This window comes from Myotis davidii, unplaced genomic scaffold (genome assembly GCF_000327345.1).
Source record: "Myotis davidii unplaced genomic scaffold, ASM32734v1 scaffold1120, whole genome shotgun sequence".
In the NCBI taxonomy this organism is placed as follows: domain Eukaryota; kingdom Metazoa; phylum Chordata; class Mammalia; order Chiroptera; family Vespertilionidae; genus Myotis; species Myotis davidii.
This window is the reverse complement of record NW_006292588.1, coordinates 698,137-717,395: the sequence shown is the minus strand read 5'-3', so window position 1 is coordinate 717,395 and position 19,259 is coordinate 698,137. Positions and strand designations below refer to the sequence as shown.

General features: G+C 38.4%; 1 protein-coding gene and 1 long non-coding RNA gene across 5 annotated transcripts in view; one reads left to right on the top strand and one right to left on the bottom strand.

Moving 5' to 3' along the window:
• Positions 1-19,259, top strand: part of RSU1 (Ras suppressor protein 1) — a 193,371-nt gene that overhangs the window by 103,499 nt on the left and 70,613 nt on the right. The gene's annotated exons all lie outside the window — the stretch shown is intronic.
• LOC107183453 lies at positions 11,286-18,409 on the bottom strand. Its single transcript, XR_001514242.1, has 3 exons — positions 18,397-18,409; positions 16,644-16,646; positions 11,286-11,387 (listed from the first exon to the last, which is right to left on the bottom strand). It is a non-coding gene; the product is annotated as an uncharacterized LOC107183453 (long non-coding RNA).

Sequence of the window (19,259 nt, the reverse complement as noted above, 5' to 3'; positions counted from 1 at the left end):
CAGCTTATTAAATAGAAATTGTTTTTATATTTAAAGTTGACTATGTATTGTGTTCCTGGTAATTTATATTTCCTTTATATTTCCTACACATATATTTTGGTTCCTTTTTTATGCTAACAAATGTTTATCATATTTTTTCTATAATACAAATTGTGATTAAAACTTGATATCTCTGGACCTATTTTTATGCAAATATGTTGCATATAACTAACATTGCTAAGAAGTGTCTAAGAGAAAAGGTAAACCCATAAAATGTTATACTAGTATTTTGTGTAGTATTGTGTCATATTCCTTATTTCAAGTTTACTTAAATGATAAAATTACATAGCATTTCTTTTCTCCAGATGTATATTACCAGTGCACAGAATTGAAGAATGCTTATTTCGCTATTGAATAGATGTAAGTCAGGCTGTAATAGCAACTGTTGACCTATGATGTAGTCACTCAACTATTTCTCAGTGACGCCATGAGCTATTAATTGCCCTGGTAAATTAATATCTCTCCTCTTCAGGTAACAGGAAGAAAACAGACTATTTGAGGAAGAGTACATAACAGTTTTCTACCTCTTTCAAGATTTTTTAGATTTAAAAGGATTTCTGCTTTTTAACTTGTTTAGCACTATTATTCAGAGATAATTTGTATTTTTCTTTTTTCTGTATGCATTTTCACAATTTTTTTTTTTTAAATATATTTTATTGATTTTTCACAGAGAGGAAGGGAGAGAGATAGAGAGTCAGAAACATCGATGAGAGAGAAACACCGATCAGCCGCCTCCCGCACATCCCCCACTGGGGATGTGCCCGCAACTCAGGCACATGCCCCCGACCGGAATCGAACCCGGGACCCTTCAGTCCGCAGGCCGACGCTCTATCCACTGAGCCAAACCGGTCTCGGCCATTTTCACAATTTTATTTTGATACATAAAGATTTTTGCAAGCTTTCACAGCTTTACTTTCTATAATTTTATAGCTCATATGGAATGCTTCAGTTTTTAAAGGGAAGTTGCTTCCCATTTGGCATTTCCATTGGATTCTGGGGGAGTTACAGTAGGGAACCTTCACCCACCCCTCCACCTTCCCCCACACCACACCTACTGTTAATGGGGGGTACGGTCCTCATCTCTCCTGGTTGCTTAGATTTCTTGCAATATCACAAGAAAAAATAATTTTCTGAGACTCACATGGGAGAATGAGTGAATTAAATCCCCGAGTTCCCAAGGTTTCCTTTCCTTCAGCCCAGCGATAGAAGAAGTGTAGCAGGGGCTTCAGCAGAGCTAAAATGAGAGTCAGTGTCCAGCATTTCTTTTCAGTGTTGGAGCCGGGTCCAGTCCAGCGTCAGGCTAGCTTAGCGTGTGTTTCCAGTTGCAGTTCATTTGCCCATTGCATGTGGTGTCCGCAGGGCCTCATGGCTGTGAAGAACCCAGGGGCACATGCAGGGAAGCCAAAAGTGAGCCACTAGCCCAAAAGTCACCAGAATCATGAGCCAAGGGTGCCAAGAGAGTTCATTCCTTTGTTTAGGGGTTTATATATTCCCAAATTTCATGCACTTGCAGTGGCCATGCCCATTCTGGCTAATGCTTTCTGTTCCCAGGTGTGATTGACAGGCATGCATCTGTCTCCCCTCTGTCCAGTCCTTTTCCCAGTGCTTTGCAGGGAATAGGCCAGTGGTTCCCTGGGGAATGTAAAGTTGAAGCTCTCTGGTGCAGCTGCCCAAATGGCATACCTATAAAGCCCCCCTTTGTTACTTTCCCATTATTAATAAGTAGCTAATTACAGTGGTATCACTAGGAAGGTCAAAGGTGAACTCTGTTAGGGTTTAAAAATCAGTTTTAGGAGGCTAGCTTGTATTCCTGAAGAAACCTCAGGAACCTCATCTAAGAAACCTCATCTTATATATATTGTGGTATGTTTTTCGCTCTGATGTACATTAGATATAAATCCAGACTTGGAAAAGGTTCACCTCACATATCTGTGTGCATTCTCTGGCCCTCTAATGTGGTCACGCCTCCGGCTCTGTGCTGGCCTGTGAGCTCTGCAGGGACCTGGAGGATCAGGCTGGACCAATGAGCAAGAGCCATGTCAGCCTTCCTTCATCCTACTTCACTGACTAGTGCGCGTATCATTAGAGTTCTGAATGAATTCGGAGGGGCAAAAGGGAGACAGACTAGCGGCTGCAGCAGGGGGAGAAGAGTTTACTCTGAACCTTGCACCACAAAAGGCTTTCACTTAGGACTTTAAAGAGCGTGGTCTCTCTGTCCCCCTCTGTCCTTATCTCCACCTCACCTGTCTGTTGATTGTCAAGCCTGTACTCAGCATGTTTTGTGCACCTGTGGTACAGTGTGACATATTGCAGTATCACTTTAGGGTAAATAGAATATCGTTTGTCCCACTTAACAAAAGGAAAAGTGTTGGGTTACTTCCTCTTCCAGAGAAGCTATTTTGAGTTCCATTTTTAGATGCTACTTATTTGAGGTAATTATATTGAACTATTGAATATTGACCTATTCAATGAGATGAAATTGTTTAGCCCTACATATTGATAACCTTTATTAACTCCCAGTAATCTTCAAAAATTCAATGCTTGATGCTTTCTCTCCAGCTAAGATGAGTTATTACCAGCATTTGATCTTTTTATTTGAGAAATAAATTAACAACTGGCGCTTTTATAATCAAACAAAACTCTGTGATTTCTATTCCCTATAAAGTAATATCTTGTTTTATTATGTGCTGCCTTTTTATTGAGCTCTGGTCTCTTATTCCAGTCGGGCATTGTTGTTGGGTAGGCAAATTCTGTTTATTAGTGAATGTGCTTAAATACTCTCTAAGGCTTGATCCCCCAGCATATGCTTGGCTTTCTGAGTTGTATGTTTTTCCAAAACGTGCAGTTCAACGATGTTTCATTTTAGGAACACACTGTACGGGCAGATGTTTTTGGGAGAGGGGTAGGTAATGTTACTTCAATCTTCTTATAAGAATGGACCATGTTAAAACAAGCTGGTTAGAATTTGAAGGCCCCTTGGGAATGGAAAGCACCTAAGACAATCCCCTGCTTTGTCCTAGTTAGCTAGAAAATTCAAGAAGGGAGGGTCACCCACCATGGACCCGACGTTGTTTTGTTCACAAAATCCTTATGGAGGGAATCAGCAGTGTGGAGGGTCTTGTGATGGGATCCGCACTGGGAAACGTGGACTGTCCCTCTGACTTTGTGTCCTTAGTGGTAGCTGCTGGTGCCTTGCCCTGTAAAATGTGGAGTCAGGATTTCCTGTCTCATCTTGGAGTTCTAATAACCACATCTGGAGCCCTTTATAACTTTGGCTTAATTTTCCTACCTTGTCTCAGGAGAACTCAAGACTACTAATAACAAGGCACAGAGTTCTCTTCTCATGTAATTAAAGCTGTTTGCTTCCCCAGAGGAGATGGGGACATCAGAAATGGGGTGCGTATTTCCATGTGGTATACATGGCATAAAGACACAGGGCTGCGCTCTGCTTTGAAACTGCGTAGGAAAAGAGGGGAAGTAAGGCTGCTCTTAAAGGGCTGGCGTAGAGATAACTCCCAGTCCCAGTTCTGTCAGTGCCAAGTGACCTCATCTCACCCACGTTCAGATTCTCCATCTTGAGGGCAGGAGGTTCAAGCTAGGTCATCTTAGAGTCGCCCCAGCAGTGGTTTCTAATTCTGAGGTCTTTATTTTTCTGTGAAACATGATGTATGGTACATATCAATTCATTATTTTTTAAATTTAGTTTAATTCTTGAATTTTCTCCCATCTGGATTTACTTTATTGATTTTTTCTTTTAAAGGGAATGGAAGATGATGATGACCCTGAATATAAATTGTTACAGGAAAGTGGTATAAGATAAAATTATCAGATCAACCCTTTTATTCTATATTTTATGGAATACCTAATATATGTTTGGCAGTAACTTAATAGTACACATGAATTCCTGACGCTTTCGATTCTTCAGACTTATTAATCAGTGTAGTCAGCACCGGAGCAACTTTATGAGACTTTACAGTCATCAAAAATTTATTATCAGATAAATCAAAGAAACAATGAGCATCTTAATAGGGTAGAGAAAGTGGCATGTAAAGGATCGTTTAAGACTGTGCCTTTTGTCAGCTGTGTGTTATATTTACAACCAATGTCAGAGAACTTACTCATAATTTCATGCAAAGAGTCAGTGGTGTGATAGTTATCTTGTTACGTAAAACCTTCTGTTTTCTTCAGTAGAATAGTGTAGACTGTGAATGGTAAATATACAGACGGTAGGAAACATCATGTTCTAATGTTAAACTTACAGTATTTATTTTAAAACAGTGTCTACATGTTCTTCAGAATTTTATTATAGTAGTCCTCCAAAGTTAAGAATTACCAAACTCAGTCCTTTCCTTTCAGACAAGATTGCTAAACTTGAACTCTTTGCTACGGCTTGGGAAATAGCAATATATATATATATATATCCCCTTTCTTGTGGATGCGTTCCCTGTGGACCTTCTAACAAATGTGAGGCCCGGGCTTATTTCTACCATATTCCTGGCCCAGTTTTGACAACTTTCTGATGGTATAATAAAGACTTATATGTTCATTGTGTGAGATTAGTTACTTGAGGAAAGTTTTTCCATCACCCTAACCCTGTCCTGATAGTTACCAGGTTCTCACCATCTTCCAGGACACAAGGATCATGGCAGTGAGCCAAGTGAAAGCTGAACTAGCTCCCTAGTTCCTGACCCAGCAAAACAAGGCTGGGTTACTTCCCATCAAAGTTGCAGCCTATTTTCCACCTAAGACCTCCATAAGTGCTATATTTTCTATCTGGTATGTTCCTTCTGCCCACATTTACCTATTGAATGTCCAGGTATTCACCAAGTGTCAAGTTAAATATTGCATTCTCAGAGACCTTGTTTCTCAGGTCTCCATGTACTCTAGGTCCCTTTTACCATCTTTCTGCAGAGCTTTTACTTTTTCTTCATAGCAATTTTAACAATAATTATGGCTGTCAGTTATTGAGTATTTGCCGTGTGACTGACATTGTGCTAAATTCATATGTGCTGTTCATCAGTGTGTAACTCAGTATTTATTTCTGTGAATACTATTGCTACTTGGGGAGTGGTATTTAAATACATGTTTTCTTTCCCTTAGGAGACTGGAATCTTTTTTGAAGCAAGGCCCTCCTGGGCTTAGCATGGGGCATGCCCTCGTGTCATATGTAAATGACCCATTTCATACAGAGGAGCCTCTGGCAGGTTGCCCTGATTTCTGAAAGAGAACTGTTCTGACATCCAGAATGGACCACAATATAGTTCTCTGTTTTTGCTGGTTCATAATAAACAATACTCGAAACATTAAAATGTACTCTCAATAGATCGTATGAAGTGAAGATTTTGTCTTCACAACAGTCTTTCATTGCTTGTATAGATCTCTATTTCCCACACTACTCTCATATTAGAAATGAAACAGTTCCTTAACTTCACAAAGAAATGAATTATGTATGAAAATGAGACTTTATATGAATATGCAGGCTCTGAAAGGTTAGCAACCACTCTGTGGTCATTTTGTGTGCCTCTCTTTGTCCATGAGGGAGTGTTTCTTGGGTGTGTGGACAGTGTGGTTATATTTGTAATGTTTACTGTATTTCTGAAGAAGACACAGTAAGCTACTACTGGTGGTTATGTTTTGGAAGGAAATTGGATGGCTAGAGGCATGAAGGGGAGGGCACATTCTCTTTCATCCTTTGTATCTATTTAACATTCTATTTTGTACATGTATTCTCTAAGACAGTGGTTGCTAACCTTTCGGACCTCACGGACCACCAGTGGTCTGTGGACCACGGGTTGGTGACCACTGCTCTAAGAGATTATTTAAAAAGAAAAATTTAGTAGCCAGTAGGGCCTATGAAGTTTAGAAGGAAGAACCACAAAAAATGTAGTTATATAATTAGTTTTGGCTCCTATTATGTCCCCTTTCCATTTGTTTGCCTAATGTAGGGGTGGGGAATGTCCGGCCCGAGGGCTAAGGCCCATGAAAGCATTTGGTGTGGCCCTGTCAAGGCATTAGGGGTGAATTAATTAAACGTTTGACCAAATATAGCAGCTGATTTTTAAGTTGATAATTTTGTATGGCCTGAGAATTATGTTATAAATATCCAAATGGACCTTGGCAGAAAAAAATGGTTCCTTACCCCTGGCCTAGTGGAATCCATTCTTAACGATCTTTCTTTAACCAGGTACACCAGATACCTTCTACCAGTAAGTGATGTTGCCTCTTAAATGTGTCCCAAATTTTGGACAGGGACTGTCTGAATGAGAGTTTGAGAGGTTTCTCACGGGATGCATGGATCTTTCCTATTCTTGGCTTAAGCATTGTGAAATCTTCCAACATTTGTAAGACTTCTCAGGCTTTCCTATATCCTTGGACAGATATATAGTAATTGCTTTTTCTTCCGAATCCTACGTGAAATAGGAAGAGGTGGTCATTCACAAAGACCTAAGAAAGAGAATAGGAAAAATAAACAAAAAAACATACTTCTTCGTTGAGTTTCTTTATTGTAAGTGCAACAGAAACTGAATGAGTGGGGATTTTTTTTTATAGTTTAATAACACGAGTGGTGATCTTTTAATAGTATGTGTCTTGTAACTAGCCAGTTTATTTTGGTACTAAATTCTAGATAATTCCTAAGGAATGCAAATTTTATCAATAAAAGTTTTTGTTTTGAAGTACTTAATTTTGGAACTGTAATTTTTTAAGTTTTTTTTTTGAAGATGGCTTCCGCTTTATTTTTATAAGTTTAATTAACAAGATAGGTCAATAAGAAAAATACTGATCATCAAGCTGATGGAGTAAAAATAGCCTTTATTAATTTAAACTGAAATGTAGTTAGGTAAAGAAATAATGGCAGATGGTTAAGTGCTGCTTCGAGGCCACCATGTGCCTGCTGATCCAGAGCAGCTGTTATTAGAAAACTTCAGAGCATACATGATAAAGTCAGCTACTCCCCGTCCTTCCCTCCTCAGTTTCCTCTGTTCATGTGCTAATGTCCAGGTGGGTTTATGTGTATCACAGTTCCCTGTGTCACACCAAGGAGAGACTTCACAGTCACTGACTTCTTGCTGTGTCCCGGGACCCAGTGGGTTCCTTACAGGATTTGGCTCCCACAGGCTCATGACTCCATGAAATGTAGGTGTTCACCCAGCTTTCAAATGAGAAAACCAGTTGCAGAACAAGTAAAATGACCCGTGGTGTAGCCTAGTGATGGAGCCAGAGATCAGAGTCCTTCTGTCCTGCCTCTAACTTTCCTTGTTGCTTTTAAATAGTATCTAGGAGGAAATGAGGAAATGCTGAGTTAATGATGATGTCCTCCACAGGAAGTTGGTGTATGGAACTTAGGGGTGCCTACATGTGATCATTTCACTTGTCTGTTCTTGAACTAAACTCAACCTCCAGCGAGGCCATATCCGTACCCTAGAATTGAAGGCACAGGCAGCATTCAGGGGTCCTGAAATAATATTCTTGTAACCAGCTTTTCATTCCAACAAGTCTATCTTCCTGCATCCACCTTGATTCTGACTTAACAGCCTCTTATGGGGTGGCCTCATCCAGCCAATACAAATTCATTTTCTTGCCAGCTACATGCAGACTGTGGTTCAACATTTGTGTATTCATCCATGAAGGGCTGCATGTTTATATTGTTTTGTAGTTGGAATTTACGCAATTAATGCATATTCCAGGGTGTGACCTTTTTCTACCAGACTTTATATTATTTATCGCTTTTGACATCATACGGACTCCTGGTCTCTCTCAGCTCATCTTGTCCCAATGACCAGTATCAGTCTTTCTCTGTGGTCTCTTCTTTGTGTTTTTGTTTTCTTTTTAGTTTCAGACTGAGGGTATAACTAATTTGCTTCAACAAAGAACTGACTCTTTTCCAAGGAGCCTTACTTATTTTGAGCAGCAATAGCATTAGAATCCAAAATCTGAGGCTTAGAAGTGCATGTTTTCCAAAAGAGTACCAAGGGTGGAGTGACTCAGGTATGCCAACCACTTGAGTGAGAGCAAAAAAATCAGCTATGTCCAAAGGAGCATGCATGCATTTTGATGCCTCCCGTTTCTTTATATCTTTGGTTTGTTTTGCCCTTACTCTCTTACTGGAATTTATTAATCCAGTTCCCCCTTTGCCAGTCTACACATACTAAATCATTCATGTGTTTATATGACAAGCAATCCCACATTTGCATGTCTTCATTTTCTTCCTTACCTGACCCTGAACTCACATGTTTTAAAATTGGCTAAGTGGGTAAGTTCAGAAATCTTGTCACTGTCTCCAGAATACTTGAAAATAAAAAGAAATAGTAACCCCTTCCAGATTTTATTTTAAAGAAACCAAGTTTGGGCCACTCAGTAATATAGAGGTGTAGGTCACCTAATATCTAGATAAAATCCTATTAGGTTAAGAGACAATCATAGCAAAGCAGGAAAACATACCCATACAGCCTTTGCAAGTTCTGTGCATTTCCTGGTCATTTTCTTGGGCACTAATGTGAGTCTTTTAACACCAATAGCTTTACTCTTGCATTCAAGTTATTGATTGGTTGATTGGTTTTTGGTTTTTTTCCTCCATCTCATTCAAGTATTTGCTCAGATGTTTCTTCACAAAATACTCCCATGTCACTCTGTCTGAAACAGCCCACCACCCACCCGCCCCTAACCTCACTCTTCTCACACTACTCTGCCCCTTCTAGAATGGAGGTTCCTCCAGGAGCAGGGACTTTGCTGCGTGCACTGCTGTGTCCCCAAGAGCCACAAAATACATGGGTTCCCCAAATACTTGATGAATGAGAGTGATTCTTTCAGCCACATTGTAGCCTGCAATTTAGACATTTCTGCAAGAGGAAATTTTTTAAAACCTTCCATCACACATTCATTACACATTTTTAGTGTTTCCCTTTTTCTGCTCATGCTGTGAGTTGCTGAGACTTCACAATATTATTAGCTGCTCCCATCACCATGAATGTTTCTGTGATGTTTCCAAGGCTTCAGCCTTCGCCAGCCAGCTATTTCCCACCCAGCCTAGTAGCTCCGTTTAGCTAGACTTTGAGAGAAGCTGCATCCATGGAATCTTAGAGGGTAAGAATATGGAAAAATATCAGCACTGTGGGAGGGTATCTGACCTGGACTCAGCCTAGCTGCCTGTTTGGGTTTGATTTTGAATCAGCCAGGCCTCCAGACTCTAGCACAGTGATCCTCAACCTTGGCTGCACATTATAATCACCTGGGAATCTTTTTAAACTCCTGATCCTCCAGAATGAGGCCCAGAAATCAGGAGTTTAAAAAGATTCCCAGGTGATTCTAATGTGCAGCCAAAGTTGAGAACCACTGCTCTAGCAGGTACCTCTCTCTGTGTGGAGCCCGGCACTGACTGCTGAGCACCTCAGGGTGCAGGTGGCCCTTGTCCTCCCTTTTGACGGTGGGAATGAGTCTATAACAGGTGAATTGGCAGGCTATGGCTGTAGCAATTGCTTAGCAGTAAACAGCAAAGGAGAAGAATTGGGAGGGGAGGCAGCTCTTTCTCCCAGTCCTCAAAATGTGTTTTGTTAGCAAGTCAGAAAAGCTGATCTTTCAACCCAAGAAGCTAATGTGAAAGGACACTTAAGGTATCCTTTGTACCCACTCAGTCCGGGGGAACCAGAGGACTCCTGGTCAGCTGCATTGAGGAGCCTTCACCTGCAGCAGGTGGAGTGTCATTACTTACCCCCCTCACCTGTGGCATGTGAAGTGCAGTCTGTCCTGTTGACTCAGGAGACGCCCATCAAAGGTGAGACATGATGGTGTGCTTAAAGAAGTGTTTGGCTTATCCACACAGAAAGGTCCTGTCAATAACACCACTGCCAATTTTTTACTAAATTCTTCAGAGTGTTAACGCAAAAAAACCATTGAAACCTATAAAGAATTTTTGTGAGTTTATTTGCCAAACTGTCGACACATGCCGGGAAGCAGAACCTCAAAGAATTGAGATAATGCTCCGGAGAATGTCGTGCACCGGGCCCCTAGTGTTATCATAGATGTAAAAAGACAATAGACCCAGTAAAGATTGAAGTTGATCTTTGTCAGGGAAGACACTGGCCTAGAACATGAATACCCACTATAAACTGCTTTTTAATTAAAGGTTTTTATTTCAGACCAACCTTTGTGGTTACTTTAGGTCTCCGAGTTTGCAAGACTGCCATGCAGGCCTCCCCTGAGCTTGTAGGTCAGCATGTGGCCCCTTTCGTCCACAAGAGGTTGCATTAATTTTCTATATTTCAAACAAAAGTCCTTCATTGTTAACTGTGTTGAGGACAAAAAGATGGCATTCTACATATTTTTTCCTAAGAGTAGAAATACTGTGAATTGGTTTTAATTATGTTTTTCAGAGAGAGAGAGAAAGAGAGAGAGAGACAGCTGCTTTATTTACATTATGCCAACATTTCTGCTTTTGAAAATCAGTGCAGCTGCCTCCTTTACAAGAGACCAGAGACTACTGCAGCCAGTGTCACCCAACTCTGGTCTCTCAGAGCCTTGCCAACACCTGGAGGCCAAAACTGCCAAAGGAACTTGGGGACCCTAGAGAAGCATTTCCCTGGGGCCAAGGGACTGCTGAACACCCCTGGGCAATGAAACAAATTGTAAATGTCTCCCAGGAAGAGAAGGCCTTCCCCTTGGAGAATAAGCTGGGTCCAGGAAGCAGACAGGGTTCCCCTCTACAATGTAAGCTCTTGGGTGTTCATTGATCTGCCTGATTTGAATCCCATTCTGTAGAGTGTTTTATATAGAGAGAGATGCATAATTATTTTGAGAGTCATTGTTACATATAATTAATAGTCTATTGAGTGGGTATACCACAATTTGTTTATCCAGTTGCCTGTTGACAGACATTTGGGTTAGTTCCATTTGGGGCTATTATAAATTAAACATCTATGAACTTTTATTTTAATTCTTTGAACATGCGCTGTCTCTGTAAATACCTAGGAATGGAATGGTGAATCATATAGGAGGTATAGTTGTTCCACATTCTCAATTTTGTTAAATTTTATTTGTTATAGTATGTTCTAAAATAGTTTTAATTTACATTTAGCTGATAAATAATGATGTTGAGCTTTTACCACTCCTATATCTTCTTTATTGACATTTTTGTTCAAATCTATTTTATTGAATAATTTACTTTTTATTGTCTTGGGATTTTTAAATGTTCTATATACAAATCTTTATCAGATGTATGCTTTGTAAAGCTTATCTCTCTGTGTGATTTGTCTTTTCATTCTCCTACCAGTGTCTTTTGAAGAATAAGTTTTTAATTTTGTTGAAGTTCATTTTATCAGTTTGTTCTTTTATGGATTATGCTTTTGATATCATTTCTAAGTATTGTTTGCCTAATCCAAGTTTCTCAGAATTTCTCCTGTGTTTTTATCCAGAAGCTGTATAGTTTTGGGTTTTGCATTTAGATCTATGATGCATTTTGAGTTAATTATTGTATATGGTATAAGGTATAGATCAAAGTTTATATTTTTTGCTTATAGATATACAATTTTTTTTGTACCACTTAACTGCAGGTTGATTGATACTGTTGCTTAACTTTTCTATATCCCTACTGATTTTCTGTCTACTTGTTTTATTAGTTATTGAGAGAGGGATATTACAGTCTCAGACTATAATTATGGATTTATCTATTTATCTTTTTGATTCTATCAGTTTTTGCTTCATATTTTGAAGCTATGTAGTTATATCCAGAAATATTGAAGCTTGTTTATGTCTTATTTATTAATTGACCTTCATTATGAAGTGAAATTCCCTAACCCTAGATTTTGGCCAGAAATATACTTTATCAAATATTAATATAGCCACCTCATTTTTATTTGGATTAATGTTAACATGATACATATTATTTTCCGTTCTTTTGCTTTTAATGTATCTGTACCTTTATATTTAAAGTGGGTTTCTTATAGGTTGCATAGTTTGGTCTTGCTTTTTCATCTTATGTGACAACCTTTGCCTTTTAATTTGAGTATTTTGACCATTTACATTTACCGTGATTAGTGATAAGGGTAGATTTTAATCCACTTACTTTATTTTTGCATTTGTTGCATCTGTGTTTTTTTCTTCTTTTGTGCCTTTTAGATTATGTATTCATTTAACATATCATTTTGTCTCCTTTGTTGGTTTGGTAGCTATAGTTTTTTATTCTCTAATTTTAATGTATGCATTGGGGTTTATAGTTTACATCTTTGATATTTCACAGTGATGCTATACCAACTCACATATAATGTAGCAACCTTAAAATGATGTATTGTCATTTCCATGGTTTCACACTTCTATTGTCATACATTTATTTCTACTAATGTTATAAACTCCACATTACATATTTACCATTTCTGTTTTAGCAGTGAAATATCTTTACTAGAAATATAAATACAAATAAAGCATATTATATATCTTGTTATGTATCTACTCTTTTAGTGCTCGTCATTTCTTTGGGTAGATCCATATTTCTGTCTAGCATAACTTTTCTTATACCAGAAGAGCTTCCTTGTCATGTAGCTCTGCCATGTATGAATTCTTTCTGATTTTATATATGTGCAAAACTCTTTATCCCACCTCTGTTTTTGAAAGATATTTTCACTGGATATAGACTCTTGGAGAGAGTTTTTATCTTTCCATACTTGAAACATTTTTTACCACTGTTTTCTCACTTGCATGGTTTCTGACAAGAAATTTGTCTTTGTTCCTCTGTCTTTGTTCCTCTGTCTGCAACCCTTTTCCCACCATGGCTACTTCAAAGATTTTCTCTTTATCTCAGGTTTTGAGCATTTGATGTAATGTGCCTTGGTGTAGTTTTCCGTGTGTATGTGTGTGCAGTTTGTTGTCCTTCTTCATCTGTGAGTTTTAAGTTTTCATTAAATCTGAAAATCTTCAGACATTCTTCTAGATATTTTTTCTAGTCTCCCCCAACCCCATATCCCACCTCTCTTTTCTCTTTATGCCTGTTTCATCCTCTTGTAGTTGTTCCACAGCTTACTTGTGTTCTATTTATTTGTTTAATCCTTTTTTCTCTCTGAATTTTATTTTAGATCATTTCTGTTACTTTGTTTGGAAATTCACTAATCTTTTTATCTCATACATTTTTGTCTCATTATTATTTTGGGTCTCTTTTATATCATCTAACAGGTTACTGATTAACTCCAGAGGAAAGGGAGATTTCAGGAGAGGGGCTCCAGTTCATTCTAGGTGTCCTAGGTGATGGTTACATGGTCATTCATTTTTAAATTCTTGTCAGTTAAATGAGCATGTATTTTTAATGCACTTTTTGGTAATGGTTGTATTTTCATAGTTTAAAAAATGTTTAAAAATACAGAGATTTGGTAGTATATTCTATTGAATTAAACTCCAGTGACTAAAGAACTGCAAAAATTAACTTTTTAGATAACTTATTAATAATATTATTTCTATTGTTTTTTAAAATAATTGCATATAATAATATAGAGCAAATAGGTAATTATGTTAATGCCACTAGGGACTAAGATTTTCAGCAAAAGAGAGAGGAAATAAAAATTAGAGAAATTAATTAAATCTAAAATCTTGAATTTGAAAAGCAGTAAGAATTTATGATGTTTTCCCTTTTAAAAAAATGGTTTTTTGTTTTGCACCGAAGAGGCCTTGAAAAAGAATAACCAACACAGTAGCAATGAACACCCAGGTATACTGGAACATTTTTCTAAATACCATTTCCCACTAAGAAAACTTTGAAATCTTTAGGAAAATGACTAATTCCAGATCTCTATCAGAAGCTTGAAATATCTTGTCAATTCAGAAAGCAAGAAAGCTATCAAAGACTGTGTCAGAGAACTCAGGGTGCCAACTTTAAAGAAGTATCATTGGCAAAAAGTGGAACAGTTTGGTGGTTATTAGTAAAAATAATAACTAAAATGTTAAAACACTTCCAACGTGCTTTTAGAAAATTTCATTCAGAGAAACAAGGTGTAAAACTTCTTTTCAAATAATGAAATTTGAATACTGGATATTTGAAGACAATAAGGAATCATTAATTCTTTATGTGTGATAAAGTTTGTGGCTATATACTTAAATGTTTATGGAGGAATTAATACAGTTTCTGGGATTTGCTTCACGACAAACTAGTGGGGTTGTGGGAGGCAGGTAGAAGTGAAAAGGGAGGCAGGTAGAAGTGAAAATAAATGAAACAAGACATACCCTGAATAGATAATTTGGGGAGCTGATGATGGGGCATGAGGAGTTATATTGCTCTTTTGACTTGTGTATGAGTGAAATTTTTCAAAATAAAGTTTTAGAATATTTTAAATATAACGAGAAAATTAATAACATGTCTACCATGGAATTGTGAGGGAAAATGTCTGTAAAGTCATCACATTACTGGACCTTAAAAAAGAAAATAAAAATAGCTCAGATCCCATGCATTTGCACCCCAGCGCCCCTACCCTGCCCCAAGCTACAAAAGATTCTTTCATTTCAGTCCTGCTTGGAGCTGAAATTCCCCGCGGAGCTATCCATGGTGCTGACCTGTATTGACCAAGGACACACTAGGACAGTGGTTCTCAACCTTCCCTTTAATATAGTACCTCATGTTGTGGTGACCCCCAACCATAAAATTATTTTCGTTGCTACTTCATAACTGTAATTTTGCTACTGTTATGAATCTTAATGTAAATATCTGATATGCAGGATATATTTTCATTGTTACAAATTGAACATAATTAAAGCATAGTGATTAATCACAAAAACAATATGTAATTATATATTCAATATGTGTTTTCCAATGGTCTTAGGCGACCCTTGTGAAAGGGTTGTTGGACCCCCAAAGGGGTCGCGACCCACAGGTTGAGAACCGCTGCACTAGAAGAAAGGGCAGGGTAGCATGAACAATAAGTTTGGTCTTATATACACTGAATTTGAAGTTTCTGAATATCCCTAGAAGGATAGATATCTAGTAGAAAAGAGGTTTTATAGGCCTAGGATTCATGAGGTCCATAAGTTCTCCCAGGGCTTTGACTAGTCACCAGCCTGCCAGCCCGTCATTCATGTGTAGCCTAAGATAGGTAGCAACACACTTTTCTACTGCTTGGTTTTTTGCTTTGAAGAAGTAAGATATCATCTGATCAATTCATATCTATATGTATGCACCACTAGCTGAGTTGAGGAAGTTGTTTGTCAGAGGTTAAGTGCCTATATTTTGGATCTTACCAGTGAATGAAAAGGAGTCCAGTTATATACCAAGCATGGGGAAGATTGGGTAGACTCTATGTCTTCTCCTTTTAGGTACCAAGCCAAATCTAGCCCTTGTGCTCTCCTCTTTAAAATATATCACAAAGCCCTGGCCGGTTTTGCTCAGTGGATAGAGCATCGGTGTGCAAACTGAAGGGTCCTGGGTTTGATTCTGGTTAAGGGCATGTGCCCAAGTTGTGGGTTCAATCCCCAGTGTGGGGTGTGCAGGAGGCAGCCGATCAATGATTCTCTCTCATCATTGATGTTTCTACCCTCTCTCCCTCTCTATAATATATATTAGAAGCCCAGTGCACAAATTTGTGCACTGGTGGAGTCCTTTGGGATCGGCCAAAACTGGCAGTCTGACATCCCCCAAGGGGTCCCGGATTGCAAGAGGGAAACACTACAAGGGAACTTGCAGTGCTGTTTCAGAGTGAGGAGACCTGGGTTTACATCACAGCTCCATAGTCTGGGTGGCCACAGTATTTAAGTGCTCTGAACCTGCCCATCTGTAACATTTGAAGGTCTGCAGGATTATGGGCCACACTCTGAATAACCCTGGTCTAAAGTTTGGTTAGTAAAAATAGGCTCTGACAGCACCAGCACCTCTGAATTCTGAATTTTGTGTCACTGTTCATCTTAAACAGTAGAAATTCCAAAATACTCCCAGTTGACTAGAGGTTGAAGTAGTGAGGCTTGAACTCCTACAGAAAGCAATACACAATTGTGTGGAAGGAACAGTATATGCCTCTCAATGAGTTGAGAATATCTTACAGCCATAAATATATGAAATGTTAAACAGTTGTTTAATTTAAACTTGTGGTTGTCCATCTTTGTATACAACAGGCCATTTGATAGGATACAGCTGCCTGAAATCATGCCAATGGACGATACTCCTGAAACAGAAAATTGACATTACAGTTGGAGAAGTGTAAACTGCCTTCAAAGGCAGAAAATGAGGTCACTGCAGAGTGATTTCTTTTATTTACAGATGTAAGAAAGTTAATAAAGAGGGAGAACAGAGCAAGAGGAGTAGAAAAGAGATAAAATGGGAATGTTCTTAAAATTTACCTTTTGGCTGCATTTAGAACCATGAAATGAGTAAAATGCTCAAATTTTATAGAATTCCAAATATCATAAAACCATAGAAATAAATCTAATTTTTCTCCTGATTTTTCTGATGATGAAATTGAGTCCCAAAATGGTTAAGTGATCTAAGATAATCTAACTAGTTAACTTCATATTGTGCTCACAGAACCTATTTAGATAGTGGTAAAAATGCATGCCCACTGTCTGACACACTTAGCCTACCCAACATCGGTCCTCCCCTATTGCTTGGTTAATTCCCACTGTCCTGCAGATTTTAGGTCATTTCTCACTTTCTCTAAGTGGTCTACCCTCCCTGACCACTGTCCCCACACCTCATCAAGGTCAAATAATAGCAGAAATCAGCCACAGTTGTTTATTTAACACTTATTTAATCATCATAGCAACTTTGAGGTAGTGGGTACTATCGTATCACCATTTTATAGGAGGAGAAACTGAGGTACAAGAGGGTTAAATAACTTGCTCAGGGTTACAGTTAATATGTGGTAGAGCCAGGATTCAAGCTGCAAAATCTGAGTCAACTCACCACACTATTCTACCAGTTATCTACTATCTGCATACCTTGTATCTCTCTTAGCACTTACTGCTCTTAGTGTTGTATTTATTTGTGAGGTCACGTAATACATTTCTTCCTACTAGATTGTAACCTTCAGGAGGCCTCCAATTATGTATCATTTGATTTATCATTTTTGCTTAGCTCCCAAGTACCTAATGCCTAGCAAGCTCATTACATATCTTTTTTATATGTAAAACTGAGTTAATAATAGTATGTTTATGGTGCTCTTTGTTATAGTTGCATTGTCCTGTAGTGCCACTGCATAGAGTACTATCATACAGTTGCACGGCTGTGAGAACTAAGTGAGAAAATGCACACAAAGTGCTCACTAGTTCAAGTCACTTGGTAAGTGCCCAGTAACTGCAGGGCTATGGTTGTAACAGGATAGCGGCAACTTAAGACACAAAACAGAATCTCTGCTCAAGCGCTTAGTGCTCTTAACTTTTTTACCTCACTCCTTTTTATCCCTATAACGAAAATAGTTAGAAAAGGGAATCTTAGAAAATACATCGCTTTCCAGAGCTGATTTCTTGATTAGATAGACAGATAAAGTACAAGTTTAATTCTTGGCGAGTGCTGATTTCATCCTGAGTCTAAACCAGATCCCAAGTCTTTATGATCTAGTGTTGGTTACAGCACTAGATCTCTTGATCCTGCACCGTTAGCAAAGGCTAAAGTCGGTTCTCAAATCAACACATTATCTGGGAGTAGTTGTCATGTCCTCATAACATCGGCAGCAGATGAGTGCTTGTTTCTTCAGCCTTTGGTTCGTCTTTTAGGTGCATTTATTTATCCATGTATTGCATATCTTCCTGTATATATTTTGGGTGGTGCGGATAGGATTTAATATTTCAGATCATATCCTTGCAGTTAGTTCAGCAGTATTATCTTTAGGGGCTAGATATGCATTTGGCAAGTGGTCAGCAATGTATTCTAGTGTGTAGAACCTAGCTGTAGAATAAAAATTGAGCTATAAATTAATCTATACAGTAGTCACAGATAAATGGTGGAGAGATCAAAATTAATCTTAAAGCACAAGACAAAATGCAGATATCTTAGAATCCAAAATAGTAGTATTCATGATGATTAATTATTTAATTCCAAGGACAGACACATTATACCTAAAAAATATATTTCAGGTTCACACTGACTAGCAATTTTATATGGCAGATTACCAGCTTTGCATATTTATTAAAATTATTCATAACTCCATAGCTGCCTAGATGAACTGTTGAGTTCTTATTCCTTGATCCAATATATTATCTTTACCATTTTATCATGGCCCTGTAATAGAAATTTGTCTAAATTTTAGAGTGATCCATAGAATATTTTCAGTATCAGCATCTCCTAAATACATATTTTATCATTTCCACTTTGCCTAATGTGATCTTTTACATAGCTTTATAAGACATCATCTATCTCTATGGCAAAACTACAGGTTTTTTTTCTTTAGGGAATAAATTTTAGACAAAAATCTTTAACATTTGTTATTATAAGTCATTAATATTTAGGGATCAAAATATTCCTATTACCTAAAAATTTAGATAAGACATGAATTCTTTGGAATAGTAAAAAAATAGTGGAAGTTCATGATCTTTATGTGGATTTTATGAAGAACTGATTGCTTTTGTATTATTCATTGAGTATTTGGCGTGTCCCTGTGATCAGTATAACAGTGTAGTTGGCATAGTGAGTTCAAGAGCCAGACTGCCTTCAGTTGATACCTTAAATTCACCACTTGCTATTGATTTTATTTAACTTTTGAGCATCAATGATCTCATCTGTAAAATTGAATGACAATGCCTGCCTTAGAGGGCTATTAGAGAAGACTTTATGATATAAAGCAATAGAGTACTTTCAACTGGGTAAGGCACACAGTAAGCACTCAATGAATATCAATTAGGTGCTATAAATGTTAATCTATATATAAAAGGCAAATATGCTAACTGTCCTTCCACCCAGCCTACCGGTCACTATGATGCACACTGACCACCAGGGGGCAGACAATGCAGGAGCTACCGTGACGCACACTGGCCATTTACAAAGAAACGGCACCGTGGGCCTGGTGCCCACAAAGCAACACTCAGCTTCCCCCAAGTGACACAGGCCCCGCCACAACCCCCGAGCCACAGCCCACCAAATCACAGCCAATGCTGCCAAGATCCCCATGGCACAAAATGCGGCCCACAACCCAGCCCAGCCTGAAACGGTCACTGTAGGTGCCGGGTAATGAGGTCACATAGCAACGCCTGGCTTCCTCTCCCTAGCGACTAGCCTCCTTGCAGTTTCTTCAGCCTAGGAACACGACTTGCTTTATAGCCAGGTGGAAACA